This window comes from Cryptotermes secundus, unplaced genomic scaffold (assembly GCF_002891405.2).
Source record: "Cryptotermes secundus unplaced genomic scaffold, Csec_1.0 scaffold593, whole genome shotgun sequence".
In the NCBI taxonomy this organism is placed as follows: domain Eukaryota; kingdom Metazoa; phylum Arthropoda; class Insecta; order Blattodea; family Kalotermitidae; genus Cryptotermes; species Cryptotermes secundus.
Genome location: NW_019739960.1, coordinates 457800 through 465812, shown reverse-complemented (window position 1 = coordinate 465812; position 8013 = coordinate 457800). Strand labels below are relative to the sequence as shown.

The 8013-nt window shown below is 43.5% G+C and overlaps 1 protein-coding gene across 3 annotated transcripts in view; it reads left to right on the top strand.

The window, feature by feature from the left end:
• LOC111872182 (inactive pancreatic lipase-related protein 1) overlaps positions 1-8013 on the top strand; it is a 50315-nt gene that overhangs the window by 19465 nt on the left and 22837 nt on the right. The gene's annotated exons all lie outside the window — the stretch shown is intronic.

The following is an 8013-nucleotide window of genomic DNA, read 5'->3' as shown; positions in this document are numbered from 1 at the left end:
ACATGACCAATCCAATTAGCCTTTCGTTTTCTTATTTCGTGTAGGATATTCCTCTGCTCACTGATTCTAATTAACACTTCTTCATTTCTCACATAATCGGTCCAACTGATCTTCTCCATCCTTCTCCAACACCACATTTCGAAACTTTCCAGATGTTTCTGGTCTACTGCCCTAAGTGTCCATGTTTCAGCCCCATATAGAACTATGTTCCAAATGTAGCATTTCACTAGTTTCTTCCTCAAATTGAAGTCCATCCCGAGAACATGAGAACATTAATTTTTATATTAAAATTCATTGCTCTTGATTATCTTATGATTTTTTTGGCATATAATCTACGTGTTTGGACAGTTATGATTAAACAAACAAAGAATCAGTCAGTGGAAAATGGAGGAATTTTTGCATTTCGCCGATTTGTTGATCCAAGAAAGAAAGTTATTCCTGCGTTGAAATAAAGGGGCAGTTCGCAAGGAGCACCCATTCTTCTGGCCGTTTCCATAAATACTTCTTCTGTTATCAAAGCAGAGCACATTTTCTTTTTTTTTCATTTCCAACTGTAATGCACTGAACCGTCTGGACTTTCTCGAAATAATTAATGCTATTAGACGTTCAGTACTGCTTATTAGATTGGAGGTCGACACATCGCAAAGCCAATAATTTGGAGAAACGCGAAAATACACCCTTGACCCGAGCGGAATTCGTACACGCTCTATTCATATGCACCTTAGACAGCGTGGTCAGAAAGTTTACATGTGACATCAATAAGAAAACAATGTTAAGGTCCAGCTTACACAGATCTAGGTCAGTCACTTGTGATGGAATATGTTATTCTGCAGCGGCGTGTTCTCCCAAAGAGCATATCACTTGGCCCGTTGATAAAACCTTGCAACACTTTCCTCCGTCAAGATTATAATGATAGTGCTTAACTGTTGCGATATTCAGTTAACTCCACCTTGGACTACTGTCGAGGGCCTGCAGGTTCGTATTGCAGTCTGGACACCCAGACCACCGACCTTACGCATTTGAAAGTCCCTAACTTTTTTGTTGGTTTAAGGTTTCATAAGATTTGTGTTCTTCTAATTGGGCCGATGATGGTGGCCATTATGTTCGGTGAACAATGTGACAAAGCGTTGAGCCGGCGTTGAATGGTGGCTGTGGGATTTGACGTCATGAAGGCCGCAACAAAGGAAACATAGACAGTCAATATCATATTGTTACGTGTCGGGGGTCGTACGCGTGACAAAAATAACGAGTTCTAGTTCGGATGATTGTATTTATTAGCACCTTAGTTACAAATTCACTTAATCACACTCAATACAGCGCTAGCGTTTATTTACACACTTTTCAGTTCACCGTTACATACGAACTGGGATTGTCCGTCTTCACTAGTCGTCCCCTGGCAGCGGATCTCAACACAGAAACTAGTATTTCAAGTCACTATGAAGTCTTCTTGTTGTTTTGTCTTCTGTCACTCTGTACTCCTCTGTCCTCATCTGTACTCAATTAATCTTCACAGTTCACTAAGGACACGCTCCATTCTCATCCTTGCACTCTCAACTGCTGAACCCTCCTGGACTCTTAACTGCACTGCACTGCACTGCGCTCTCCATTCTGTACTCTGTACTACACTCTGCACTCTGCAGTAATCTAAGATACAACAGAGCTTCGTCATATAGGCTCCTCACGGACAACACAGAAAACAAGTTACGTGATTCTTAGTCAGAAACTTAATTGGTGTGCTGACTGTTGTCTGGCAATGAACAATAACATTCGTCCACTGTGAGACACATCTTCCATTGTTGCACGCTGACCGTGTTTACAGAGCCGTTGCCTAGAAACGCTTTGAGCAAATTCCTTGCAATATGATAACTGGACGACAGATATGCGTTACTTCACAAATTGTGAGCTACGATTTATATTTATAGAGTTACTGACCGCTGAAACATTTTTCACCGCCTCTTTCCACTGGCCACGTGGTCGCTCCCTATTGGTTAGCATCTCGACTTATTGTTCATCCAATTATGACTTCACTTCTGACGCCCTGCCTAACATGAGTTCCAATATGAAACCTATGAAAACCGTCCCAAAATCACTGAAGACGGTAAATGCAAGTTTTGCCGAAACGCTGGAAACCCTTAAGCCGTCTAAGCATCGTATTCAGCCGAAGTCACGCGAATTAAATAGTCCTCATGTCATGATCACCACGATTGCAAATGGCTTTCTTTGTGGTCAGTGCTGTTCTGTTCTTAGGGCGTAGTGAGAGGCAGTACTTCGGTTCTTAGAATCAAAAATGGACCATTGCACCAGCCCCGGATAATAGAAGAGAGAAACAGAACATTTTATTGAAATAAGAATTGACAAGGAAACCCGAAATACTCGGAGGAAACCTAGCCCAGTGTGAGTCATGTTGTCCACGACGAATTCCACATGAACTGACCTGACAGTGAGAAGATGGCGACTACTCGGCTGAATTAGGGCACGGCCGTGTTTACAGCTTGCCTGCATGCAGACATGAAGTCCTAAGAATCAGACCATCTCGTGACATCTCACTTTCTTCTAACCTTTCACCCGTTAAAAAGTGATTTGTTTTTAAGTGTTGCCTGCTACCAAGCTGTGCAGACACAAATCAGACGGTAGTGGAAAAGTCATAATAAAGTAAGCAGAAGTACCCGCTCTCCACCCGCGATATGGTTGATTTCCATGTCAAGGTCAAATATTTATGTATAGCAGAAACGTCAACAGGATGGTCGGTTCATGAACCTCTGTAGTATAAAATCCAAATTATCTGCATGGAACAGCACATATAATCCAGCTGCGATTTAATGTTCCCTCGCTTCAGCGCTCAACACTGCCCCCACTGGAAACAGTATTGGGCTACTGTCACGTCAGTTCTGTTCGCCTCGAAACAGCATTGGCCGACAGCCACGTATCGCCCAGGTGTGTTGTTAGTACTATGCTTTATTTGCGAGCACTGCATACGACGCTGGGAGCTGAAATGAATGTCTGAAAAAAAGTGAGATAACTTCCTCTCCCCAAGTTGTGGAGTTGCTACGTCACACGCAGACGGTTCCAGGGGTCATAAAGGCGCGGACCTACTCTAGTCGTTTACATGAGCTGGTTTTAGAAACTTGTTTGCTGGCCATCTGCATGAGACACAGAACTTACGACACTCCCGGCCTCAATCTCAAGCAAGCGCCTTTCTCCTGCAACATCTCTTGGTTCCAATCACGCTTCTTGTGACAGAGATTCGCGGTTATAGCCCCGACTGTAACATTTATTTATTAATAGTTTATTAGCGACTGTAGAATTATAAGTAGATTATTTCATAGCACAGTCGGTATAGCGACTGGCTACGGGCTAGACGACCAAAGGGTCGAGTTCGGGTGCCGATGGAGGCAAGAATTTTCACTTCTCCATGTCGTCCAGACCGACTGTGGAACCCACCCAGCCTCCTATCCAATGGCTAAAAGGGGTAAAACGGTCGAGGTGTGAACCTGACCACTCATTTCCAACTAGTGCCGAGGTCAATAAAATGCGAGTCTATAAATCCCCCCCCCCAAAACCGTCTTAATGGCTTAGTGTTTAATTAGTTAAGCATACGGAAAACTTTACTTTTGGAGTTCTGGGATAGCTCAGTCAGTATAGTGACAAGGCCACAGCCTGAATGACCGAGGAATAGGGGCTCAATTCCCTGTAGAGACACAGATTCTTCCATTCTTCACCATATAAAGCCATCCAACGGGCATCGAGGTCTTCCCCCCGGAAGTAAATTGACCGTGGCATAAAGCTGACCTCTCACCTCCGTCCGCTAATGAGATTAATTATGCATGGAGCTTACCTCCACTTCCTCAAGCGCCTTCATGGCGCAATGTTTAGTTAATCGCAGGACACGACTGCACCTTTTATTTAACGATGCTGTATTTAGTTCAGACTGTTTAACATCAAATTATAGGATGAGTAATAAACACTGAATTAGCAGACACGTGAAAGAAAGAAGTGACCTATGTCTAGGTCCAATCCAGGCATTTTCTCAGAGGGCTTGAATAAAACCACGAGAGACCTCAGTGAAGATAGCCAGTCTTGGGGTCTAGATTTCAGTCCGGGACCTCCCAAATGCGAAGCAGAATTTCTGTCCAATCAACTGCGGCCTTCTCTCTGAATATGAAAGTCCTAACGAAAAATTGCTGTAGTTCCTCAAATCTCCCAGGCAAATAGTCGGCCAAGCGGTCACACAGCTACCACAAGCCTGACTTGAATTCACGAGTGCTGCTTCCTAATCTCGCCTGCAGAAGCAGCCAATTGTATTGTGACGCATAGACCCATTGCTAGGAAACGACGCATTGAAGACATTGTCGCTGGAGCCAACGCGCGGAACATAGGACGTCCATTGCTAGGCAACGGATCAGTAAACAAGCCTTCTCAACTATACAGTGGCTATGTATTCTGCGTGGTCAGTACCTAGGGGTTATAAAGGGACAAAGAGGGTTCATTTGAGTTAGCCCCGTGTGGAGGCGGGGTCGAATACCTGCACCGTGACCCTGCGAGTCATAGGAGGGGACGAATTGGTCTCAAATCTGAGACAGTAAAATATGGTCGCGATTAGCAAGGGACTCGGACCCGAGAAAGACTGCGCTGGCAAGGACCAGCAGTATATACAAAAGACAGACCCGTCCTATCGTCAGAGAGAGCGCCCCACAAGAAACAAGACCGTAACTGTCAAACAGTAATAAATATCTGACTATGAGCCTCAGATGGGGCTCGACACCTAGACTTACTGACTGACTGACCGTCAGTCGCAATGTGACTTTGACTTTGACTTTGACGTTTGAGATAGTTGTCAGAAGTTGAGAGAGTTCAGTTGAAGAAGAGTTCATTTGAGTAGTTGCTGTCAAGAATTGGCTCGAATTCTGAAGATGGCAGTCCAAAGTGAATGAGGGAAAAAGGCAAGGAAGGGATTAGACTTCATGTATCATTTGAAGTTACAGTGAGACTGTGATAAATCCGTTGCCTGGATAAGACCAGTGAAGAGTGAAAATCCTAGTGCGTGTGCAACGGTGAACTGACCAGTGACAGCGCTGTATTGCCTTAGTCCCTAGTTGTGAGTGTATAAAGTGTCAATAAATCCAATCATGCAATCCAGAAGCCGTCTATAGCCACTAACGCATGTGACAATATTTTGTGGTTCCTTCCAGTCAAATGTGAACATATCTATTTTCATTGGTTGCATCCTGCTGTGTGTATCGGACAATACATAATATGTAGGAACTATGCTACTGTCAGTACAACAAATATTTCAGTATTACATTAGATCTTCATTTACTGCGACATGCTTCAGTCATATATGCCCATCATCAGGCAGGAATACTCCGTTCATAGAATAAAACTCTCAGGAATTATTCCAAAGTAGGGCGAATATTTTATTTACCGAAGAGAACTATATATAGGCGTGTGCGTACTGTTAGCCTCCTTCCCTTATTTTGAGAAACAGAGGAGGCTTATGAACACATCTTGCTGTCTGTGCGTATATGTTCCCCATCCCAGTGCCTGAAACCAGCAGTGCTGGAGCCAGAAGACACGGCCGCAGGTAGGCAACGGTTCGGTAAACAAATTCCCATGGCAACGAATACACACACCATAGAACTGTTGGACGTGATTTTCTCTATGCGAGCTGTGCTCAATCAAACGCTCAATATGTAGTGGAAGAAACGTAGGCATTAGTTCTTTCCAGAACTTCTTGTTACTATTATTATTTGGATGGAGTTTTAAGTCCCTTGATATTGCAACCCAAATGGGCCTCCTGTACCAGACACGGATAATATATGAGGTAATAAAATATTTATTGAATTATAATTGGCAGAGGGAAAACCGAAGTACTCGAGACATTCCTCCTACAGTGCCAGTCCATCATAAAAATTCCACATGGACTGCCCTAGGGCCTACGCCTTCAGAAGCCGGCGACTAACAGCCTGGCTGACTGACTGGCTGCTGGGCCTCGCCAGCACAGTCACTCTTTGCTTCGACTCCCTCGGGAGTCGTGACCATATTTAATGCCTGATTTCTCTGGGAGTTTTTAGCTAGTAATTCGGACTCTTCGGCGCGTTGTTTCAGCTATTGAATGGTCTAATACAGGAAAGCAGATGGCTTTCGGATAGCGGTGTGTAGGCTTCAAAGGATCCTGACAGCACTGGCCTCCGATGATGGAAAAAGACTGTTCCCGTGACGTGATCATTATTTGAATTAACAACGATAATCTATTCTTGTGGAGCAGGTATGACGTGAGAATCATACCGTACGTGGCTCTATTGTAATTCACAAAGTATTCGCTTCGGAGAAACACAAAAAGGAAACTTACATAAACACACAGTGGGACGTCTGGCGGTGGGAACTACTGTGCAGGTAAATACAGCACGTAAGAACGGTGCGTTACGAAACAAAACAATAGGAAAGTGATAAGTGATGTCACTTCTTGAATGGAGTCTGAAATGAATATTAAAGACAAAGAAATAATTAAACAAGAAATAAGAGTCATTATAATCAAAATATCGTCTGGGGAATGTGTCTTTTTCTGTAAATGAAAATAATTAAACAAATGTAAATGTAAATGTGACCCATGAGTAACGTCACTTACCGCTCATTAAGTAGCATTGTGCTCGTTGAACATTTTAATGGATCATTGCTTGGGTGTACTAGTTTCACCTGATGCTCCTGGAAATGACCGCGTGTTAACTTTTGGCTGACCACTCTCCAAATTGGTCCGGACCAGGCACCAGCCACCACTCTTCCTTCCGTTTCTTCTTGAGCAAAATTCTGTATATACCAGAACACTGACTCGCATTACTCACTTCTAGCCTGAAGACAGAGGCAGCATTCGCCTCCAAAACTTCGGTAACGTTGCCCACATCCACACAGTTTAAAGATTCAAGATCGGAATCAGCATCTGATTTGTTTACATTATAAAGTGTGCAGCCGTTGTTAAGCAACGACCGCGAGATAAGGCGAATAGATAGTGACTGTAAACGCGTTCCCGCGACAACGAATACGAATAAATCCATCCACCAAACCAAAACTCGTCTACAGTAACGTGATAATCCTTTTAACAACGACGTCTGAAAAAATCCGGCTTCTCAGAAGGAATGCAAAGGGCCATGAGAGAAGGATCTGCTGTTGTGACTCAGAAATATAACGTCAGGCTTTCCAGTGGAGAAATTTATGGTTCTCTGGACCGGACAAGGGAGGCTATGGCTGAGCTGACTGAGTTACCGGAAAACTCCAGGCTTTTAATCGAGATGTTTTCAGTTCGAATCTCGGCGGGGACATCAGCTATCCTGACTCATGTTCTTGGTGGTTTTCCTCAGATCCTTTATAAAAATGGTGTGATAATATCTCGAAGAGGCCTAAATGCTTCTTCCCAAATCCTTTATAATTCATTAGTCTACTTTCTTCACAACGTCGTATCCTGCCATTTCACACTATATTGCCTGCATACTGACAGCGTCGTTCGTTCAACCACAAGAGGAGCAGATATCTATGTCATTTTGATATGATTTTGCGGTATCTAATCAAGCGCTCGTTTCGAATTTGTTCCTCTGTAATGAACATTTATTCCTGTATCCTATATTCAAATTCAGGAACATTCAGGAAATACATTCGACGAAAAATGCTGATGGTATGGAAGGATAAGCAGATTGTGTCTCGTGCACAAGCGTGTTCCCACACTGCCAGTGATGGAGCGCTCAGTACTACGTCCATGAGACTTTGCTCTGTTCGTGAAACTGAAAACTTCATTCGCAGGATTTCACTTTGAGTGTGTAGAATGAAACGTCGCTGGCGTGTGAGTAAAATTACTTTTTTGTATTCCAGAAACTGAGATTCATATCTTAGTCAGGCTAGCGACGATACTTAAATTTTTTTTTGTATATTCATCCAGTCCGTCGACGCAGATATTTGGGGATTCCCTCAAACTGCGCGACAAATGTTTCTTTCCATTTCCTTCCCCTGTTTCGTTGTTCACTATTC